Below are 24,787 nucleotides of genomic sequence, written 5' to 3' on the forward strand. Positions count from 1 at the left end.
TCGCCACACTGTCTTCCACAATGTTTGAAAACTAGTTTACAGTCCCACCAACAGTGTAAAAAGTGTTCCTATTTCTGCACATCCCCTCCAGCACCTGTTGTTTCCTGACTTTTTAATGATTGCCATGCTAACTGGTGTGAGATGGTATCTCAATGTGGTTTTGATTTGCATTTCTCTGATGACGAGTGATGATGAGCATTTTTTCATGTGTCTGTTGGTTGCATAAATGTCTTCTTTTCAGAAGTGTCTGTTCATATCCTTTGCCCACTTTTTGATGGGGTTGTTTGATTTTTTCTTGTAAATTTGTTTAAATTCTTTGTTGATTCTGGATATTAGCCCTTTGTCAGATGGGTAGACTGCAAACATTTTCTCCCATTCTGTAGGTTGCCAGTTCACTCTGATGGTAGTTTATTCTGCTGTGCAGAAGCTCTTTAGTTTAATTAGATCCGATTTCTCAACTTTGGCTTTTGTTGCCATTGCTTTTGGTGTTTTAGATATGAAGTTCTTGCCCATGCCTATGTCCTGAATGGTATTGCCTAGGTTTTCTTCCAGGGTTTTTATGGTTTTAGGTCTGACGTTGAAGTTTTTAATCCATCTTGAATTAATTTTTGTATAACGTGTAAGGAAGGGATCCAGTTTCAGCTTTCTACTTATGGGTAGTCAGTTTTCCCAGCACCATTTATTAAATAGGGAATCCTTTCCCCATTTCTTGTTTTTGTCAGGTTTGTCAAAGATCAGATGATTGTAGATGTATGGTATCATTTCTGAGGGCTCTGTTGTGTTCCATTGGTCTATATCTCTGTTTTGGGACCAGTACCATGCTGTTTTGGATACTGTAGCCTTGTAGTATAGTTTAAAGTCAGGTAGCGTGATGCCTCCAGCTTTGTTATTGTGGCTTAGGATTGTTTCGGAAATGCAGGGTTTTTTTTGGTTCCATATGAACTTTAAAGTGGATTTTTCCAATTCTGTGAAGAAAGTCATTGGTGTCTTGATGGGGATGGCATTGAATCTATAAATTACCTTGGGCAGTATGGCCATTTTTGCAATACTGATTCTTCTTATCCATGAGCATGGAATGTTCTTCCAATTGTTTATGTCCTCTTTTATTTCGTTGAGCAGTGGCTTGTAATTCTCCTTGAAGGGGTCCTTCGCATCCCTTGTAAGTTGGATTCCTAGGTATTTTATTTTCTTTGAAGCAATTGTGAATGGGAATTCACTCTTGATTTGGCTCTCTGTGTGTCTGTTATTGGTGTATAAGAATGCTAGTGACTTTTGCACATTGATTTTGTATCCTGAGACTTTGCTGAAGTTGCTTATCAGCTTAAGGAGATTTGGGGTTTTCTAAATATACAATCATGTCATCTGCAAACAGGGAAAATTTGACTTCCTTTTATCCTATTTGAATACCCTTTATTTCTTTCTCCTGCCTGTGTAGAGGACTACGTGCTCACAAACAGGGTGTTCCCGATAAGTCCTGCTCTCGCAAATGAAGCAGGGCGTTCCCCATAAGTCCTGCTCTCGCAAACGAAGCAGGGCGTTCCTGACAACTCCTGCTCTTGCAAACCATGCAGGGCGTTCCCAATAAGTCCTGCTCTTGCAAACGAAGCAGGGCATTGGGGGCCTGTTTATATGTAAACATCTTGAAAATCCAGAAAGTCAGGGAAAGGTCAGAAAAACAACAATGTGTCTTGTGACTTGGCAACATTCCACAAACGACTGTCTAAAATAAAGCGGAGTGTGCCATTCGAGGCGGCCGCCATGTTTGTCTTGTCTTGTGTTGTCTTGTGTGTTCATTCCTTTGTTTAGGAAACACGCGGACCCCAACAGCCTGACTGCCATGGCCAGAACTTCCAACACTATGTTGAATAGGAGTCGTAAGAAAGGGCATCCCTGTCTTGTGCCAGTTTTCAAAGGGAATGCTTCCAGTTTTTGCTCATTCAGTATGATATTGGCTGTGGGTTTGTCATAAATAGCTCTTATTATTTTGAGATAGGTCCCATCAATACCTAGTTTATTGAGAGTTTTTAGCATGAAGGGTTGTTGAATTTTGTCAAAGGCCTTTTCTGCATCTATTGAGATAATCATGTGGTTCTTGTCTTTGGTTCTGTTTATATGCTGGATTACGTTTAGTGATCTGCATATGTTGAACAAGCCTTGCATCTCAGGGAAGAAGCCCACTTGATCATGGTGGATAAGCTTTTTGATGTGCTGCTGGATTTGGTTTGCCAGTATTTTATTGAGGATTTTTGCATCGATGTTCATCAGGGATATTGGTCTAAAATTCTCTTTTTTTGTTGTGTCTCTGCCAGGTTTTGGTATCAAGATGATGCTGGCCTCGTAAAATGAGTTAGGGAGGAGTCCCTCTTTTTCTATTGATTGGAATAGTTTCAGAAGGAATGGTACTAGCTCCTCTTTGTACCTCTGGTAGAATTTAGCTGTGAATCCGTCTGGTCCTGGACTGTTTTTGGTTGGTAGGCTCTTAATTATTGCCTCAATTTCAGAGCCTGTTATTGGTCTCTTCAGGGATTCAACTTCTTCCTGGTTTAGTCTTGGGAAGGTGTATCTGTCCAGGAATTTATCCATTTCTTCTAGATTTTCTAGTTTATTCACATAGAGGTGTTTATAGTATTCTCTGATGGTAGTTTGTATCTCTGTGGGATCGGTGGTGATATCCCCTTTATCATTTTTTATTGTGTCTATTTGATTCTTCTCTCTTTTCTTCTTTATGTGTCTTAGTAGCGGTCTATCAATTTTCTTGATCTTTTCAAAAAATCAGCTCCTGGATTCATTGATTTTTTGGAGGGTTTTTTGTGTCTCTATCTCCTTCAGTTCTCCTCTGATCTTAGTTATTTCTTGCCTTCTGCTAGTTTTTGAATGTGTTTGCTCTTGCTTCTCTAGTTCTTCTAATTATGATGTTAGGGTGTGAATTTTAGATCTTTCCTGCTTTCTCTTGTGGGCATTTAGTGCTATAAATTTCCCTCTACACGCTGCTTTAAATGCGTCCCAGAGATTCTGGTATGTTGTCTCTTTGTTCTCATTCATTTCAAAGAACCTCTTTATTTCTGCCTTCATTTCATTATGTACCCAGTAGTCATTCAGGAGCAGGTTGTTCAGTTTCCATGTAGTTGAGTGGTTTTGAGTGAGTTTCTTAATCCTGAGTTCTAGTTTGATTGCACTGTGGTCTGAGAGACAGTTTGTTATAATTTCTGTTCTTTTATATTTGCTGAGGAGTGCTTTACTTCCAACTATGTGGTCAATTTTGGAATAAGTGTGATGTGGTGCTGAGAAGAATGTATATTCTGTTGATTTGGGGTGGAGAGTTCTGTAGATGTCTATTAGGTCTGCTTGGTGCAGAGCTGAGTTCAATTCCTGGATATCCTTGTTAACTCTGTCTCGTGGATCTGTCTAATGTTGACAGTCGGGTGTTAAAGTCTCCCATTATTATTGTGTGGGAGTCTAAGTCTCTTTGTAGGTCTCTAAGGACTTGCTTGATGAATCTGGGTGCTCCTGTATTAGGTGCATATATATCTAGGATAGTTAGCTCTTCTTGTTGAATTGATCCCTTTACTATTATGTAATGGCCTTCTTTGTCCCTTTTGATCTTCGTTGGTTTAAAGTCTGTTTTATCAGAGACTAGGATTGCAACCCCTGCCTTTTTTTGTTTTCCATTTGCTTGATAGATCTTCCTCCATCCCTTTATTTTGAGCCTATGTGTGTCTCTGCATGTGAGATGGGTCTCCTGAATACAGCACACTGAGGGGTCTTGACTTTTTATCCAGTTTGCCAGTCTGTGTCTCTTAATTGGAGCATTTAGCACATTTACATTTAAGGTTAACTTTGTTATGTGTGAATTTGATCCTGTCATTATGATGTTAGCTGGTTATTTTGTTCGTTAGTTGATGCAGTTTCTTCCTAGCATCGATAGTCTTTACATTTTGGCATGTTTTTGCAGTGGCTGGTACCAGTTGTTCCTTTCCATGTTTAGTGCTTCCTTCAGGAGGTCTTGTATGGCAGGCCTGGTGGTCACAAAAATCTCTCAGAATTTGCTTGTCTGTAAAGGATTTTATGTCTCCTTCACTTATGAAGCTTAGTGTGGCTGGATATGAAATTCTGGGTTGAAAATTCTTTTCTTTAAAAATGTTGAATATTGGCCCCCACTCCCTTCTGGCTTGTAGAGCTTCTGCTGAGAGATCTGCTGTTAGTCTGATGGACTTCCCTTTGTGGGTAACCCGACCTTTCTCTCTGGCTGCCTTTAACATTTTTTCCTTCATTTCAACTTTGGTGAATCTGACAATTATGTGTCTTGGAGTTGCTCTTCTCGAGGAGTAGCTTTGTGGTGTTCTCTGTGTTTCCTGAATTTGAATGTTGGCCTGCCTTGCTAGGTTGGGGAAGTCCTCCTGGATAATATCCTGCAGTGTTTTCCAACTTGGTTCCATTCTCCCCATCACTTTCAGGTACACCAATCAGACATAGATTTGGTATTTTCATATTTCTTGGAGTCCCATATTTCTTGGAGGCTTTGTTCATTTCTTTTTACTCTTTTTTCTCTAAACTTCTCTTCTCGCTTCATTTCATTCATTTGATCTTCAATCATTGATACCCTTTCTTCCAGTTGATCGAATCAGCTACTGAAGCTTCGGCATGTGTCACATAGTTCTCGGGCCATGGTTTTCAGCTCCATCAGGTCATTTAAGGTCTTCTCTATGTGTTTATTCTATATAGCCATTCATCCAATCTTTTTTCAAGGTTTTAGTTTCTTTGCGATGTGTTCGAACTTCCTCCTTTAGTTTGGAGAATTTTGTTATTACTGATCTTCTGAAGCCATCTTCTCTAAACTCGTCAAAGTCATTCTCCATCCAGCTTTGTTCCATTGCTGGCGAGGAGCTATGTTCCTTTGGAGGAGAAGAGGCACTCTGATTTTTAGGATTTTCAGCTTTTCTGCTCTGGTTTCTCCTGATGTTTGTGGTTTTATCTGCCTGTGGTCTTTGATGATGGTGATGTACAAATGGGGTTTTGGTGTGGATGTCCTTTCTCTTTGTTAGTTTTCTTTCTAACAGTCAGGACCCTCAGCTGCAGGTATGCTGGAGTTTGCTGGAGGTCCACTCCAGACCCTGTTTGCCTAGGTATCACCAGCGGAGACTGCAGAACCACAAATATTGCAGAACGGCAAATGCTGCTGCCTGATCCTTCCTCTGGAAGCTTTGTCTCAGAGGGGCACCTGGCCATATGAGGTGTGAGTCAGCCCCTACTGGAAGGTGCTTCCCAGTTAGGCTACTAGGTTTTAGGGACTCACTTGAGGAGGCAGTCTGTCCATTCTCAGATCTCAAACTCCATGCTTGGAGAACCACTACCCTCTTTAAAGCTGTCAGACAGGGACACTTAAGTCTGCAGAAGTTTCTGCTGCCTTTTGTTCAGCTATGCCCTGCCCCCAGAGGTGGAGTCTACAGAGGCAGGCAGGCCTCCTTGAGCTGTGGTGGGTTCCACACAGTTCGAGCTTCTGGGCCACTTTGTTTATCTACTCAAGCCTCAGCAATGGTGGGCACCCCTCCCCCAGCCTCGCTGCTGCCTTGCAGTTTGATCTCAGACTGCTGTGCTAGCAATGAGCGGGGCTACGTGGGCGTGGGACCCTCTGAGCCAGGCGCAGGATATAATCTCCTGGTGTGCTCTTTGCTCAGTTGGAAATGCAAAAATCGCCATCTTCTGCATTGTTCACACTGGGAGCTGTAGACTGGAGCTGTTCCTATTCAGTCATCTTGGAACCCAGAAAAAATAATTTTCAAAATTTGACATACATGATAAAAACACTCAACAACCTAGAAATAGAAGGAAACTACCTCAACATAGTTAAAGCCATAGAAAAACCCCACAGTAAACATTATTCTCAATGGTGAAGGACTGAAAGCTCTTCTAAGATCAGGAAAAAATCAAAGAAGTCTACTTTTGCCATTCTATTCAACATAGTACTAGAAGTTCTAGCCAGAGAAATTGGGCAAAAATTTTTTTAAAAATACAACTAGATTGTAAAGGAAGAAGTAAAATTATCTCTGCTCACAGATAATGTGATCCTATATTTAGAAAATCCTAAAGATTCCACAAAAACAAATTATTAGAACTGATAAATGAATTCAGCAAAGTAGCAGCAGAATACAAAACACACAATCAGTTGCATTGTGACTGTACATTAACAATGAACAGTCCAAAGAGGAAATGAAAAAAAATTTCAATTCCAACAACATCAAAAAGAAAAATATATACATACTTAAAATTAATTTAAAGAGGTGAAAGACTTGCACTATGAAAACTATAAAACATTACTGACAGAAATTAAAGACATAAATAAATGAAAAGATTACATATTCATGTATTGGAAGACTTAATATTGTTAAGATGTCAATACTTTCCAAAGTACCTAGATTTAGTGATCCCTATCAAAACCTCAATGATGTCTTTTATAGAATTAGAAATACCAATCCTAAAATTTATATGGCATCTCAAGGGACTAAAGATAGCTGAAACAGTCTTGAAAAAGAAAAGCAAAGCTCACATTTCCCGATTTCAAAACTTACTTCAAAGCTACAGTAATCAGAACAATGTGGTACCAGCACAAAGACAGAATACAGACCAATGGAATAAAAGAGAGAACCCAAAAATAAGCCCTTACATATGTGGTCAAGTGATTTTTTTTTTTTTTACAAAGGTACCAAGGCCATTCAACGGAAAAAGGACAGTTTTTTCATGTTGCTAGGAAAACAGGATATCAACATGCAAAAAAAAAAAAAACAAACAAAAAAAAAACTGGATTATTATCTAACATTATATAAAAATTAACTCAAAGTAGATCAAAGACCTAAATGTAAGACCTAAAACTATAAAACTCTTAGAAGAAAACATAGAAAAATCTTTGTAACACTGGATTTGGCAATGATTTATTGGATATGACACCAAAACCAATTGTGTGGGGAGGCTATTCTGCAGTCCCTATCTGGGAGCCCTGCCTGGTGAGAATACCCATTGGTAATGGCTCTGTGCTTTCCTGGTGGGGAGCTCCCAAAGGCAACCGACAGCCCCTCTGCCATTGCCATGGCACCAGTTCCTCCCCTGCTGCCCTTGGTCTGGAGAAGAAGCAGAGTCTGGAGAAGAAGCAGAGTCTGAGAGCTTCACTTGTGCTTCTAGCATGCCATGTAACCATATGGAAAGGAGCCCAGTCTCTCCAATTTGTAAGCCCTTGATCCTCTGCTCATCATCAAGTGGAGCCCTAGCTTGGCCCAGCAGTGCAGCCACCTTACCCCCTAACTGAAGATTCCCTTAACAGTGGTTCTGTGTTTCTCTGAGATGAAGCTCCCAGAGGTAACAACTGCAGTGATACTGCCCTTGCTGCCCTTGGATTAAGGAAGGAGCAAAGACCCTAAGTTCTTTAACCACACCTCCAGCAAGCTGCAGTTGCCCTAAGAAAAGACCAGTCTATCTTCCCATCCCACACGGTGACCTCCTTACTTCCCCTCCTCATCACTAGGCAGAACCCCAAGACCCTGCTTGGGCCCACAGTGCAGCTTCCTACCCTGGGCCAATCGCACAGATTGATAGCAGCTCTGCATCTCTTTGGGGTGGGGCCCCAAGAGACAAGTGAAAGGTCCTCTGCGACACCCACTGCCAAGTTCCCTTCCCCTGCTGCCTTCAGGCTGAGGAGGGAACATAAAGCCCGAGCTCACCACAGAGCTGTGGTGTGCAGCCCAGGAGTGCCAAACCAAGATCTACAGCCATTATTTCAGTGGGACAGGAGTGCACACTTTTAGAGCACTGAGAGGGAGCACAGCTACAATCATTAGGAAATAGAGAGGAGCTGCATGTCTGAGCAAGAGCCTACCTACTGGATCCCAAATTTCAATGCCAAAAATATTTTGCTCATATAACCTCCCATGAAATCAAGGACAAGAATTCAGCTACAAATAAAGACCCTGCACAAAGCCCCAGCCTTCTGAAAACATCCAGAAAAAATTCTACTGACTGTATTCAAATTATAATACACTGTAGTTAAAGGAACATTGGCCCTCACAGATGAGAAAGAACCAATGTAAGAACTCTGGCAACTCACAAAGCCAGGGTGTCTTCCTTCCTCCCAACTACTGCAATATTTCCCCAGCGAGGCTTTCTTTTCTTTTCTTTTTCTTTTTCTTTTTTTCCTTTTTTTGAGACAGGGTCTCACTCTGCACCTAGGCTGGAATGCAGTGGTGCAATCTCGCCTCACTGCAGCCTCAACCTCCTGGCTCAGGTAATTCTCCCACCTCAGTCTCTTGAGCAGCTGGGACTACAGGCATATACCACCACACCCAGCTAATCTTTGTATTTTTTGTGGAGAAGGGGTTTGGCCATGTTGCCCAGGCTGGTCTTGAACTCTTGGGCTCAAGTGATCCTCCTACCTCAGCCTCCCAAAGCGCTGGGATAATAGGTGTGAGCCACCATGCCCAACCCAGCAAGAGTTCTTAACTGGGCTAAAAAGGCTGACTTAAATGTAAAACCTAAAACTAAGAAAACTCTGGAAGGTAACCTCAGAATTACCATTCTGGAGATAGGTCCTGGCACAAAGATTTCATGACAAAGATGCCAAAAGCAATTGCAACAAAAACAAAAACTGACAAATAGGACATAACTAAACTAAAGATCTTTTGTACAGCAAAACAAACTGTGAACAGAGTAAACAGACACCCTACAGAATGGAAGAAAATATTTGCAAACTATGCATCCAACAAAGATCTAATATCCAGAATCTATAAATAATTTAAAGAAATCAACAAGAAAAAAATCAACCCCATTAAAGAGTGGATAAAGGACATGATCAGATACGTTTCAAAAGAGGACATACATACGACCAAAAAGCATATAAAAAAATCTCAGTAATATCAGTAATCATTAGAGAAATGCAAATCAAATCCACAATAAGATACCATCTCACACTAGTCAGAATGGCTTATTATAAAATCAAAAACAACAGCAGTGTATAATCATTCTCTTTTCCTCACCACTTGAACAACAGATGCTGGTGAAGTTGTGAAGAAAAGGGAATGCTTACCTGCTGCTGGTAGGAATGTAAATTTTTTCAATCATTGTGGAAAGCAGAGTGGCAATTCCTCAAAAAACTTAAAACAGAATTATCATTTGACCCAGCAATCTCATTGTTGGGGTATATATCCAAAGAAATATAAATCATTCTACCATAAAGGCACATGCACTATTCACAATAGCAGACATGAAACCAACCTAAATGCCCATCAACGGTAGACTGGATAAAGAAAATATGTTACATATACACTAAGGAACACTACACAGCCAGGGAAAAAAAAAAAAAAAAAAAAAAAAGGATGAGATTATGCCCTTTGCAGAAATGTGGATGGAGTTGAAGGCCATTATCTCAAGTCCAGTGCAGGGACAGAAAATAGAATACCACATATTCCCACTTACAAGTGGAAGCTAAACAACAGAACACATAGACACAAAGAGGAAAACAACAGACACTAGGGCCTACTTGAGGGTTGACAGGTGTAGGAGGGGGATCAAAAACTACCTGCTGGGTACTATACTTACTACCTGGGTGACAAAATAATCTATACACCAAATCCCCTGTGATATGCAGTTTCCCTGTATAAGAAACCTGCACATATATACTTGAACCTAAAATAAAAGTTAAAAGATGAATAAATGAATGAATGAATAAAAGAAATGATAGATAAATTGGATTTCCTGAAAATTTAAACATTTTATGCATGAAAAGACACTATGAACAGGGGGCAGGAGGCAGAGTGAGATGGTGGAATAGAAGGCTCTCCCAATCATTCTCCCCATAAGGACACCCAGTTAACAACTATATGCAGAGAAAACACCTTCATAAGAAACAAAATTCAGGTGAGCATTCATAGCACCTGGTTTTAAGTTCACATTGCTGAAAGAGGCATGGAAGAGACAGAAAAAACACCTTGAATCGCTGACGCCACCACTCCCCCACTCCCTGGCAGTGGCAGTGTGGTGCCGAGAGCATCTCTGGGTGCTGTGGGAGGGGGAACACAGCAATTTTGAGGCATTTAACTCAGTGCTGTTCTGTTAGAGCAGAAAGGAAAACCAGACCAAACTCAGCTGATGCCCACACACGGAGGGAGCATTTAAACCAGCCTGAGCCAGAGGGTAATTGCCAATCCCAGCAGTCCAAACTTGAGTGCCTGTAAACCTCACCACTGAGGACTACAGTGCACCTGGCCTTTAAATAAACTTGGAAGGCAGTCTAGAACATAAGAACTGCAACTCTTAGGTGAGTCCTAGTGCTGAGCTAGGCCCAGAGACAGTGGACTGGGGGGTCATGTGACATGCTGAGACATCAGCTAAGCCAGCAGGGAGTGTTGGCATCACCCCTTCCCTAACTCCAGGCTGCACAACTCCTGGCTGCAAAAGACACCCCTTCTTTAAGAGTTGGGAGCACTTTGTCTTGCACCTAGGATACAAAGCTCTGCCACAGCAGGATGGAGCATCAGTCAGTCATGAGGACCCTGTTACGGGCCTTAGCTCTCAGATGACATTTCTAGGTACACCTGGGGTCAGAGCGAACCCACTGCCTTGAAGAAAAGAACCCAGTCCTGCCAGGATTCATCACCTGCTCATTCAAAAGCCCTTGGGCCCTGAATAACCAGCGGCAATACCCAGGTACCACATCAAGGGCCTTGGGTGAGCTTCTGAGACTTGCTGGGTTCAAGTGAGACTCAGTATCTTACCAGCTCCAGTGGTTATGGGACAAAACTCCTTCTGCTTGAGAAAAGCAGAGGAAAAAGGAATGGGGACTTTGTCTTGCACCTTAAATACCAGCACAGCCACAGGGTGGTAGAGCACCAAATAGGCTCTTGGGGTCCCGATTCTAGAACTTGACACTTTGATGGTATGCCTGGACCTCCCCTGGACCAGAGGGGAGCCAATCACCCTGAAGAGTGAATCCCAGTCCAGGCAGCATTCACAACAAGCTGACTTAAGAGCCCTTAGGCCTTAAGAGAACATTGGAAGTAGTCTGGCAGTACTCCTCATGGCCTGGGGTGTCAGTGGCCATGGGATGAGGCTCCCCTGCTTTTGGAAAGGGAAGGGAAGAGTGGGAAGAACTGCATCTTGTGGTTTGAGTGCCAGCTCAGCCACAATACAATAGAACAACAGGGAGACTTCTAAGGTTTTTGACTGTAGTGCCTGACTCCAAGATGGCACCTCTGGACCCACCTGAGGCCTGGGGACCTCACCGCCCTGAAGAGAAAAACACAGGCCTGGCTGGCTTTGCCACCTGCTAATTGTAGAGCCCCAGGGCCTTAAGCAAACATAGGCAGCAGCCAGGGAGTGGTTATAGCAGGCCTTGGGTGAGACCCAGTGCTGTGCTGGCTTCAGGTCTGACCCAGTGCAGTCATAACAGTGGTGGCCAGAGGGGTACTTGTGTCACTCCACCCCAAGCTTTAGGTGACTCAGAACAGGGAGAGAGAAACTCTATATGTTTGGGAGAAAGTAGAGTAAGAGTACAAGGGTCTCTGGTAACCCAGAAAATTATCCTTGATTTTGTCCAAGACCATCAAGGCAGTGCCTCTATACATCTGCAAGACCCACAGTATTATTGGGCTTGGGGTGCACTTTAAAGCAGATACCTCTTAGATCACAAGTCCCTTCAAATATCTGGAAAAACTTCCCAAGAAGGACAGCTACAAATAAGCCCAGACAGTGAACACTACCATAAACACCTAACTCTTCAATGTCCAGACACCAAAGAACATCAACTAGCATTAACACCATCTGGGAAAACGTGACCCCACCAAATGAACTAAATAAGGCATGAGGGACTAAACCTGTAGAAACAGAGATATGTGATGTTTAAGACAGAGAATTCAAAATAGCTGTTTTGAGAAAACAAAAAATTTCAAGATCACGTGGAAAAGGAATTCAGAATGCTATCAAATAAACTTACCAAAGACAATGAAATAATTGAAAAGAATCAAGCAGAAATTCTGGAGCTGAAAAATCCAATCGGCATACTGAAGAATGCATCAGAGTCTTTTAATAGCAGAATTGATGAAGCAGAAGAAAGAATAGTTGAGCTTGAAGACAGGCTATTTGAAAATATACAGTCAGAAGAGACAAAAGAAAAAAAATAATGAAGCACAATTACAGGATCTAGAAAACATCCTCAGAAGGGTAATCTAAGAGTTATTAACTTTAAAGAGGAGGTAGAGAAAGAGATAGGGATAGAACATTAATTCAGTGGGATAATAATATCCAAGTACAAAAAGGTTATAAAATGCCAAACAGATTTAATCCAAAAAAGACTCCCCTGAAGGCATTTAATAATCAAACTCCCAAAGGTTAAGGATTAAATAAAAGAATCCTAAAAGCAGCAAGAGGAAAAAAAAAAAATAACAACATACAATGGAGCTCCAATACATCTGGCAGCAGACTTTTCAGTAGAAATCTTACAGGCCAGGAGAAAGTGGCATGACATATTTAAAATGCTGAGGGAAGAAAAAAACTTTTACCCTAAGATAGGATGGCCAGCAAAAATATCCTTCAAACATGAAGGACAAATAAATATTTTTCCCAGACAAACAAAAGCTGAGGGATTTCATCAATACCAGACCTGTCCTACAAGAAATGCTAAAGAGAGTACTTCAGGCAGAAAGTAAAGAACATTCATGAGCAATAAATAATCACCTGAAGGTACAAAACTCACTGGTAATAATAAGTAGACCGAAAAACACAAAATATTATAACACCATAGCTGTGATGTATAAACTACTCTTATCCTATGTGGAAAGATTAAGTGACGAACCAATCAAAAATAATAACTACAACTTTCCAAGACATAGTCAGTATAATAAGATATAAATAGAAACAAGAAAAAGTTAAAAAGCAGGGGACAAAGGTAAGGCATTGAGTTTTTATTCATTTTCTTTTTGGTTATTTATGAAAATAGTGTTAAATTATTACCAGGTTAAAATAATGGGTTATTTGCAGGCCAGTATTTGCAAGCCTTATGGTAACCCGAAACAAAAAATTATACAATGGATACACAAAATAATAAAAAGCAAGAAACTAAATTATATTATCAGAGAAAATCATCTTCACTAGAGGAAAATATAAATGAAAGAAAGAAGGGAGAGAAGACCACAAAAGAACCAGAAAACAAATAACAAAATGGCAGTCTGAAATAAGTCATTATTTGTTAATAATAATATTAAACATAACTTGACTAAACTCTCCAATCAAAAGATATAAACTAGGGATGGATGAAAAAAATAAGACCCATTGATCTGTTGACTACAAGAAGCACATTTCACATAGACTGAAAATAAAGGGATGGAAAATGATATTCCATACCAGTGGAACCCAAAACAGAGAAAGAGTCACCATACTTGTAAAAAATAGATTTTAAGACAAAAACTATAAGAACAGACAAAGAAGATCTATAATAATATATAATGATAAAGAGTTCAATTCAGCAAGAGAATATAACAATTTTAAATATATATGCACCTAACACTGGAGCACCTAGATATACAAAGGAAACATTAGAAATATACAGAGAGATAGGCCCCTATATTAATACAGTTGGAGATTTTATAACCTCACTTTCAGCAATGGACAGATATTTCAAACAGGAAATCAACAAAGAAACATCAGACTTAATCTGTAATATAAACATAATGGATCTAATAGCTATTTACAGAATATCTAATCCAAGAACTGCAGAATATACATTCTTTTTCTCAGCACATGGATCATTCTCGAGGATAGACCATATGTTAGGTCACAAAGCAAGTCTTAAGACATTCAAAAAAACTGAAATAATATCAAGCATCTTCTCTGAACACAATGGAATCAAACTAGAAATGAATAACAGGAGGAATTTTGGAAACTTTACCAATACATGGCAATTTAACAATACACTCCTGAATGATCAGTGGTTCAATGAAGAAATTAAGAAGAAAGTTGAAAAATATTCTGAAGCAAATGAAAATGGAGACACAACATGCCAAAACCTATGGGATACAGCAAAAACAGTACTAAAAGGGAAGTTTATAGCTATAAGTACCTACATCATAAAAAGGAAAACCTTTAAATAAACAACCTAATGATGCATTGCAAAAACTAGAAAAGCAAGAGCAAACCAGACACAAAATTAATAGAAGAGAAGAAATAATAAAGATCAGCACAGAAATAAATGAAATTGAAATAAAAGGATAGAACAAATCAATGAAACAAAAGTTGGTTTTTTGAAAAGTTAAACAAAATTGACAAAACTTTAGCCAGACTAAGAAAAAAAGGAGATCCACATAAATCAAAAATGCAAATGGAGACATTATAATTGATAGCACAGAAATTCAAAGGATTGTTAGTGACTACTATGAGCAACTATATAGCAATACACTGGAAAATCTAGAAATGGACAAATTCCTAGATAGATACAACCTACTAAGTTTGAACCATGAAGAAATATAAAACCTGAACAGACCAATAACATGTAATGAGATCAAAGCCATAATAAAAAGCATCCCAATAAAGGAAAGCCTGGGACCTGATGGCCTTTCTGCTGAATTCTACCAAATATTTAAAGAAAATCTAATACTAATCCTACTCAAACTATTTAAAAAAATAGAGAATGAGGGAATACTTTCAAACTTACTCTATGTGGCTAGAAGCCAGTATTGCCCTGATAACAAAACCAGACAAAGAAAACTACAGGCCAATATCTCTGATGAATATTAATGCAAAAATACTCAATGAAATACTAGCAAAAAACACGTAAATTCAACAATACATGAGAAAGATTATTCATCATGACCAAGTGAGATTTATCCCTGGGATGTAAGGATGATTCAACATACGTAAATCAATCAATGTGATACATCATATTAACAGAATTAAGGACAAAAACCATATAATCATTTCAATTGATGTTGAAAAAGCATTTGATAAAATTCAACACCCCTTCATAATAAAAACCCTCAAAAAACTGGGACTAGAAGGAACATACCTCAATACAATAAAAGCCATATATGACATACTTACAGCTAGTATTATAGTGAATGGGGAAAATTGGAATGCCTTTCCTCTATCCTGAACAAGACAAGGATGTCCACTTTCACCAGTGTTATTCAATATAATAATTGAATTCATAGATAGATCAATTAGACAAGATAAAGATAAAAAGGGCATCCAAATTGGAAAGGAAGAAATAAAATTATCCTTGTTTGCAGATTAACAAAATCAACATACAAAAATAGTAACATATCTATTTGCCAACAGTGAACAATGTAAAAAAGAAATGAAAAAAGGTAATCTCATTTACAATAGCCACACTAACATAACCAAAGAAGTGAAATATCTCTATAATGAAAACTATAAAACATTGATGAAAGAAATTGAAGAGAACACCAAAAAATGGAAAAGTATTCCATGTTCCTGGATTGGAAGAATCAATATTGTTAAAATGTCCATACTACCCAAAGCAATCTACAGATTTCATGCAATCCCTATCAAGATACCAGTGACCTTCTTCACAGAAATGAATAAACAATCCTATTATAAAATTTATATGGAACCACAAAAGACCCAGAATACCCAAAGCTATCCCGAGCAGAAGGAACAAAACTGGAGGAATCACATTACCAGACTTCAAAGTATACTACAGAGCTGTTGTAACCATAACAGCATGGTATTGGCATAAAAACAGATACATACATAATTGGAGCAGACTAGAGAACTCAGAACCAAATCCACATACCTAGAGTGAACTCATTTTTCACAAAGGTGCCAAGAACATACACTGGGGCAGAGACAGTGCTTGAGAGAATGGATACCCCATTCTCCATGATGTGCTTATTTCACATTGTATGCCTGTATCAAAACATTCCATGTACCCCATAAATATATACACTAAAAATACTCATAAAAATAAAAATAAAAATGACACTATCAACAGAGTAAAAAGGCAACCCAGAATAGAAAAGGATATTTGCATACAAATTGAGTTAACCTATGAGCTCTTCAATAAATGGTGCTGGGAAAACTGGATATCCATATGCAGAAGAATGAAATTGGACCCTTGTCAAACATGAACAAATGAGATCACATCAAGTTAAAAAGCTTCTGCACAGCAAAGGATACAATCAACAAAGTGAAGAGACAACCCACAAAATGTAATATATTTACAAATATATTACAAACTACCTATCTGACAAGGGATTAACATGCTGAATATATAAGGAGCTGAAACAACTCTATAGGAAGAAATCTAACAATCTAATTAATGGGCTAAAGATTTGAATAGACATTTTTAAAAAGAAGACATACAAATGTCAGACAGGCATATGAAACAGTGCTCAGTCTCATTCATCATCAGAGAAAAGCAAATCAAACTACAATGAGATATCATCTCACCCCAGTTAAAGTGGCTTATATCCAAATTACAGGCAAGAACAAATGCTGGCGAGCATGTGGAGAAAAGGGAACCCTTGTACACCATTGGTGGGAATGTAAATTAGTGCAACCATTATGGAGAACAGTATGGAGGTTCCTCAAAAAATGCAAAAAAATAAATTGAGCTACCATACGATTCAGCAAATTCTCTGCTGGGTATATACCCCAAAGAAAGGAAATCAGTATATCACAGAGATATCAGAACTCCTATGTTTGTTGCAGCTCTGTTTACAATAGCCAAGATTTGGAAGCAACCTAAGTGTCCATCAACAGATGAATGGATAAAATGTGGTACATATACACAATGGAGTACTATTTAGCCATACAAAAGAATCAGATTCTGTCATTTGCAACAACATGGATGGAACTGGAGATCATTACGTTAAGTGAAATAAGCCTGGCACAGAAAGATAAATAAGTTCTCTTTCATTTATGGGATCTAAAAATCAAAACAATTGAACTCATGAACAGAGAGAGTAGAAAGGGTAGTGGGGGCCTGGGGGAAGCTGGGGATGGTTAATAGGTTACAAAAAATAGAATGAATAAGATCTATACTATTTGACAGCACAACAGAGTGACTATAATCAATAATAATTGTATATTTTAAAATAAACAGTGTCATTGGAATGTTTGTAACTCAAAGGATAAATGCTTGAGGGGACAGATACCTCATTCTCCATGACGTGCTTATTTCACATCACATGACTGTATAAAAATAACTTATGTGCCCAATAAATATATACACTCACTTACTATGTACCCACAAAAAATAAAAAAGACACTATTGAGTAAAAAGGCAGCCCAGAATAGAAAAACATTTGCAAAGTATATACCTGATAAGAGATTAATATCAGGAATATATAGAGAACTCCTAAAAGACAGGAACAAGAAGATAAGCAACTCAATTCAAAAATGGGCAAAGGATCAGAATATACATTTCTCCAAATAAGATACACAATTGGCCAATAAGCACTTAAAAAATGCTCAACATCTAATTATTAGGAAAATGCACATCAAAACTCTAATGAGATACCATCACACACCCTTTAGGACAGCTACTGTAAACACACACACACACACACACACAAACACACACTCAGCCAAACATACAGAAAATAAGCATTGGTAAGGTTGTGGAGAAATCGGAACCCTTGTGAACTGTTGGTAGGAATGTGAAATGGCACAGCTGTTGTGAAAAACAATAACATGGCCGTACCTCAAAAAATAAAAAATAGAATTACCATGTGATCGAACAATTTCACTTTTGGACGTATGCCGCTCCCAAATTGAAAACAGAGTCTCAAAGAGGTATTTGTACATTAATGTTCACAGCAGCAGTATTTGCAGTTGCTAAAATGTGGAAGCAACCCAGAATTCTATGGATGGATGAACAGATAAAAAAATTAATGGTACACACATACAGTGAAATATTTTCAGCCTTAGAAAGGAAGGAAATTCTGACACATGTTATAACATAGATGAAACTTGAAGACATTATGCTAAGTAAAATAAGCCAATCACAAAAGGACAAACACTGTATGATTCCAATTATATGATAAAGTACTTAGAGTCATCAAAATTATAGAGACAGAGTAGATGGCTCTTGCCAGGGGCTGGGGAAAGGGGAAATGGAAAGTTATTGTTTAATGGGTATAGAGTTTCAGTTTTGCAAGATGATAAGAGTTTCGGAGATGGTTTTGCACTAATATGAATGTATTTAATGTCACTAAACTGACACTTAGAAATGGTTAAAATACACATACATTTTATGTTATGTGTATTTTACATACATTTTATGTTATGTGTATTTTATCACAGTAAAAAAATTGGAAAAATTGGTATAAAACACACATTATATTTTTCTTATGCTCCAAAGTCTAGCTAGCAAGAGTTTTTTAGACTCAAGGAAGTACAGAAATCCACAAATTAGATTTTTGCTAACCATTTTCTAACCCTGAAATGATGAGATATAGGATGTAGCCATAGAAACAGAAACAGTAAATCATTTTTTTATCCTATGCTTCAACAAAAAATGCATTGGCCATTTCAATTCATTAAATTTTACTTGCCTTCTGTATGTAAGCAGGTTGACTATGCTAGGATCAGAGCAACTCCTCAAGTTACATTCAATATAGAAACTCTGACAGTTATTCTGCTGGTTTCATTTGAAGGTTTTATTAGGTCAATACCAAATAGCTTTTCATCATTGGATCAGCTAATGACAAAAGTTTTTGCCTCAAGGGAGAACTTTGTATTAAAGGCACTGCAAGTGTGTGTGTATTTGTGCATATTCCCACGCATGGTGTGTGGGGGTGTGTTTGGCAGAAAATAAGAGATTTCTCCACTTTAGACACCAGGTTTTTATGTTAACACATCAAAAGAAAGCCCTGCTTCCTAACTTGTTCTCATGTTGTCTGCTGCTTGGTTTGTTATGGTCTGGATATTTGTTCTTGCCTAAATTTCATGTTGAATTGTAATATCCAATGTTGAAGGTGGGACCTGGTGGGAGGTGAATCATGGGGCATGGGGCAGATCTCTCAAGAATGGCTTGGGCCACCTCCTTGGTGATAATCAAGCTCTTGCTCTGAGTTTACATGAGATCTGGTTGTTTAAAAGGGTGTGGCACCCCCCTCCCCCCCACACACTCCCTCTCTCTCTCATTCCTGCTTTTGCCATGTGATGTGCCTGCTCCTCCTTCATCTTATGCCATGATTGTGATCTCCCTGAAGCTTCACCACAAGTCAACCAGATGCCAGCACCAGGCTTCCTGCAAAGCTGCAGAACCATGAGCCAATTAGACCTCTTTTCTTTAACAATTACCCAAGTCTCACATATTTTTTAATAGTGATGCAAGAATGGCCTAGTACAGAAAATTGGTACTGAGGAGTGGGGCATTGCTATAAAGATACCTGAAAATGTGGAAGTTTGAACTTCAGAGTGATGATTTAGGATATCTGGGGGTAAAAATTTCTAAGCAGCAAAGCATTCAAGAAATGGCCTGGCTGTTTCTAACAACCTGTGCTCAGATGTGGGAGAAAAAAAAAAAAAAACAAAAAAAAAGACTTAAAGTTGGAATTTATATTTAAACAGGAAGCAGAGCATAAACATTTGAAAAATTTGCAGCCTAGCCATGTGACAGAGAAAGGAAGCTTTTTCAGAAAAGGAATTCAAGCAGGCAGTGGAGCAACCACTTGCTAGAGATGTTTGTGTAATTAAAAAAGAACCAAGTGCTAATTTCCAAGACAATGGGGAAAAGGCCTCAAAGGCATTTCAGAGACCTTCACAGGAGGCCTTTACATCACAAACCCAGAGGCCTAGGAGGGAAAAATGGTTTCATGGGTCAGGCCCAGGGCTCTGCTGTCCTGTGCAGCATCAGAACTCTGCTCCCCACATTCTGACCACTCCAGCTCAAGCTCTGGCTCAAAGGGGCCCAGGTACAGCTTGGGCCATGGCTTTAGAGGTTGCAAGCTGTAAGCCTCAGCAGCTTCCATCTGGTGTTAAGTCTGTGGGTGCACAGTGTGCAAGAGTGAATGAGGCTTGGCACCCTCCATCAGATTTCAGAGAATGTGTGGAAAAGTCTGGATGCCCAGGTAGAAGCCTCCCTCAGGGGCAGAGCCCCCATAGAAGAACTTCTACTGGACAGTGCCAAGAGGAAATATGGGGTTGGAGCACCCACACAAAATCTCCACAGCTGTGAGAAAGGGGCCATGGCCCTCCATACCCTAGAATGGTAGATCTACCAGCAGCTTGCACCCAGCACCTGGAAAAGCCACAGGCACTCAACAACCTGTAAGAGCAGCCTGGAGTTCTGAAACCTTCAAAGACACTGAGGCGGAAATATCTTCTGGAAATAGGGGCTTTGGAAGCCCGCGCCTTGCACCAGTGTGCCTTGAATGTGGGATATGGAGTCAAAGAAGATTATTTTGGAGCTTTAAGATTTAATTACTGCCCTTCTGCATTTCGAACTTGTGTGAGGCCTGTAGCTCCTTTCTTCTGGCCAATTTCTCCCTTTTGGAAGGGTATGTTTACAAGATCTATACTCCCATTGTATCTTGGGAGTAAATAACTTGTTTTTTTTTATTTTACAGGCTCTATAGATGGTAAGGAACTCAGCTCAGCTCTAGATGAGACTTTGAACTTGGGACTTGGGACTTTTGAGTTAATGCTGGAATGAGTTAAGACTTTGCGGGGGGAAAGGCTTTGGGGGACTATTGGGAAGGCATAATTATACTCTGCAATGTGAGAAGAACATGGGGTTTGGGTGGGGCCAAGGGTGGAATAATATGGTTTGGGTATTTGTTCCCACCCAAATCTCACGTTGAATTGTAATTTCCAGTGTTGGACATGGAGCCTGGTGGGAAGTATTTGGATCGTGGAGGTGGATCCCTCATGAATGGTTTGGGTTATTCCCTTGGTGATAAGCGAGCTTTTGCTCTGAGTTCACATGAGATATGGTTGTTTAAAAGTGTGTGGCACCCCCCGACACACACCACATTCTCTCTTGCTTGTTCTTGCTTTCACTGTGTGACATGCCTTTTCTCCCTTTGCCTTCTATCATGATTGTGAGCTCCCCGAGGCTTCACTAGAAGCCAAGCAGATTATAGCACCATGCTTCCTGTACAGCCTGCAGAATGATGAACCAATTAATCTATTTTCTTTATGAATTATCCAGTCTCATGTATTTCTTTATAGCAATTCTAGAATAGCCTAATACATGATTTTGCAAGATAATTCAGAAGATGCTGCCTAACTGTTGTGCACAAATAAGGAAAGCAGCTCTGACCGGGGCACTTGGTTATTCAAACCTTGTTGAATAAGCCAGGACTTTCCTACAGAGACCTAGAAATGGATGTCTGCTTGAAAACATTTCTTCCTATCAAGACATGTGAGAGAAACATAGGAAAGCCTTGCTCTAAAAATGATACGGAGTTTGCATCTGTTTGGAGGCCATAAACTTAAAATTGATTTTAACTCTGTGCCTTGTGTACAGTAATTACTGAGGAGGAGGAGCAGAAGGAGTAAATCTCATGGTTCCAGCCTCATTATCCTCCGTTTGAGATAATGGTAATAATTGGCCCTAGACAGGTACCTTTTAAATTTAAAACTTTTTTTTTTTTTTTTTTTTTTTTTTTTGAGCGAGACTCCGTCTCGCTCTGTCGCCCAGGCTGGAGTGCAGTGGCCGGATCTCAGCTCACTGCAAGCTCCGCCTCCCGGGTTCCCGCCATTCTCCTGCCTCAGCCTCCCGAGTAGCTGGGACTACAGGCGCCCGCCACCTCACCCGGCTAATTTTTTTTTATTTTTTAGTAGAGACGGGGTTTCACCGTGTTAGCCAGGATGGTCTCGATCTCCTGACCTCGTGATCCGCCCGTCTCGGCCTCCCAAAGTGCTGGGATTACAGGCTTGAGCCACCGCGCCCGGCCTAAATTTAAAACTTTTTAATGGGCCATTATGACATTTAGGTATGACTATAAAGTCAGAGAAAAACATGTGATTTCAGGCTTTCTAGTCAGGTCTAAACTTTTTTCTTTAAAATTATGTCTAATTAAAAATATTCCTGATTGGTAGAAATTTGAATTGTTTCAAGTTTGGAGCTATAAGTAAAACTTCTATAAACAGTTAAGTATGTGTCTTTGAGTTGACTTATGTTTTTATTTCTCTTGAGTAAAAACAAACAGCAGATTTTCTAGGCTGTAAGTATGAATATGTTTAACTCTATAGTCTATTTATATGTTTAAACATCCAGAAATGACCATACAATTTTGCATTCCCACCAGCAACGTATATGAGCTCCCATTCCTCCATATAACTTGCCAAAACTTGGAATGGTGAGCGTTTAGAAATTTTACCATTCTAGTTGGGTGAGTATTTGCATTTTTTCTAATGACTAATGATCTTGAATATTTTAAAATGTGCTTATTTGCTATCTGCATATCTACTTTGGTGAGTTGTCTATTAAAATGTTTTGCTGCCCCTTCCCCTTCCCTGAGGGCCTTCCAGTGCGGTCCTCCTGAGCCTCGCTTCCCCTAACCCCTGCGGTGGGTCCGAATGAGAGGTTCCAGAGTGCGTTCTGGAGCCCCGGTGCGGGATGGGTACTGGGTGTAGACAGACACTGCTGGCCAGCCCGCCCCAGCCGAGGTTCTTGGCACCCTCTTAAGAGCTTCAGCTACCCCAGTATTAGAATCCCAAGAAAATCAAAAGGCATTCAGGGATTTCCACTCACCTGGAAAAAGGATGGAAATACTTCAACAAGGCATGGAAGGAAGTTTGACTGCATAAGACAACATGGTTGAGGTCTGAGATTTTACATGGAGTTATTCAAGAGCTGCTTGTGGATTCCTGTGTGAAGATACAAGACACAAATTTAACTTCTGAGAACAAAAAGTTTCCTGAGACCCTTGAACAGCGGCTACTCATAACGGAACTGGCGTGGCTCTTAGGTCCTAGCCAGGAGAGGGAGATACCTTCACTGCTAGAGCTGGAGAAGGCAGACCTTCTGGAATCCATGCCACTCTCAGAGGATTTTGTTTGGATGAAGGCTCTGCTACAGCAAGAAGTGGAGGAGCAGCTCAAGAAGAAATGTTTCACTCTGCTCTGGTACTATGATCCCAATTCAGATGCTGACAGTGAAACCATGAAGACAGCAAAGGTGTGGAAACTTGCAGAGGTCCTAGTGGGTAGGGAGCAGCAGTGCCAGGATGCCAACAGCCAGCAAAAGGAGCAGATGGTGCTGCTGGAGAAGAAGAGTCCACCTACTCCCAAGTGCTTCTCCGCTGCCTCACTTTGCTGCAGAGGCTTCCTCAGGAATGCTGGCTGAAGACTCACTCAGAGTTAGACCACATCAATGCCCAGTACCTGGAAGTCAAGTGCGCTGCTATGATCCTTAAGCTGAGGATGGAGGAGATAAAGATTTTGTCCGACACACTGATGAGAAAGTGGAAGTTCATTGTCTGATTAGGGACCGTTTGGAAGGAGCCATTCACCTACAGGAGCAGCACATGGAGAAGTCAAGACAGGTCCTGAACTCCTATGAAATACTTGGGGAGGAGTTTGACAGGCTGGTGAAGAGAGTCCACGCTACTCAAGCAGGCAACTGAGAAGCGATAGGTCCTCCAGGAGTTCAACAAGGCCTACCGTTGAGCTCTGGCAGGGCCAGGAAGCATGGCTTCTGCACAGCTGCTGCCTCCTAATCTTCCTGCTAGTAGGACCACCTTCACCTGGGGCTGCCTTTGCTACAAGGGAGTGTGGAAACGTTTGCATTTGCTTGAAAGAGTGCATTTAGGCACCCTCCTGGTTTTTCTTTCTTGTTTGTAATGACTGGGCCTCTTCTGGAAAATCTAGCAAGCAGATTTATATAATTTTTATGCATGGCTGTTTGTCAGTGTCAGCCCTGTATCGTATTTTATTATCTCCTGAATAAAGTTATGATATTGTATCTTAAAAAATGTTTTGCTTATTTTTAAAATGTCTTGATAATTGAAATTAAGCATTCTTTATGTATTTTATACAAGTTCAGTATCAGATATAGCTTTTGAAAATATTTTCTTTCAGTCCATGGCCTACCTTTTTTTCTAAATGGTGTTTTTTAAAAGGCAAATGTTTTATATTTGGTAAAGTTCAATGTGTCTATTATTTCTATATCTTTTATTTGTATGTGAGCATGTGTCCAGTCTAAGATATCTTTGTCTAGCTCAAGGTTCCGAAGATTTTTCTTGTATATTCTTCCAGAAATTTTTTGATTTTCACACTTACATTTAGGTCCATGATGCATTTTGAGTTAATTTTTTCTGTAGGGTGAAAGTAAGGTTCAATGTTCACTTTTTGATTATGCCATTTGTTGATTAATGAATTCATTCCCCATTGAAATACCTTGGCACCTTTGTCAAAAATCACTGGGAGAGACAGAGGCAAGATAGCTGACCAGATGCAGCTAATATGACCCCCTTCCACAGAGAAGGACCAAAATAGCAAGTAGATAATCACAAAACTAAGAGAGAACACTGGAATTCAACAGAGGAGTGATGAGAAACACAGAAAGCAAAGAAGGAGAGGGAATTGAGGCAGCTTGCTCAGCCAAGATTGCCCGGGAGCTGGGAGAAGCTCCCAGATGCAGGGAAATCGTCAGTGAGACCTTCAGGGCTCCAAATTCTTGTCATGAACTTCAATTCTAGGCACTGGAGAGCCCCTCAACCCTCATGAGCGTCAAGACTAACAAAGGGAGCTGCGTAGAGATTGTACAGAGGTATCGTTTCAGAAAGGAAACTTAGGCTGAGTCCCACAGGCTTCTGAGCCCTGTGCAACTGTAACATTG

At 39.9% G+C, this 24,787-nt stretch overlaps 1 pseudogene; it reads left to right on the forward strand.

The window, feature by feature from the left end:
- Positions 1-21,822: 21,822 nt before the first annotated feature.
- Positions 21,823-23,908, forward strand: LOC110741883 (annotated as a pseudogene).
- The last annotated feature ends 879 nt before the right edge of the window (positions 23,909-24,787 follow it).

This window comes from Papio anubis, chromosome 1, assembly GCF_008728515.1.
Source record: "Papio anubis isolate 15944 chromosome 1, Panubis1.0, whole genome shotgun sequence".
NCBI lineage: Eukaryota > Metazoa > Chordata > Mammalia > Primates > Cercopithecidae > Papio > Papio anubis.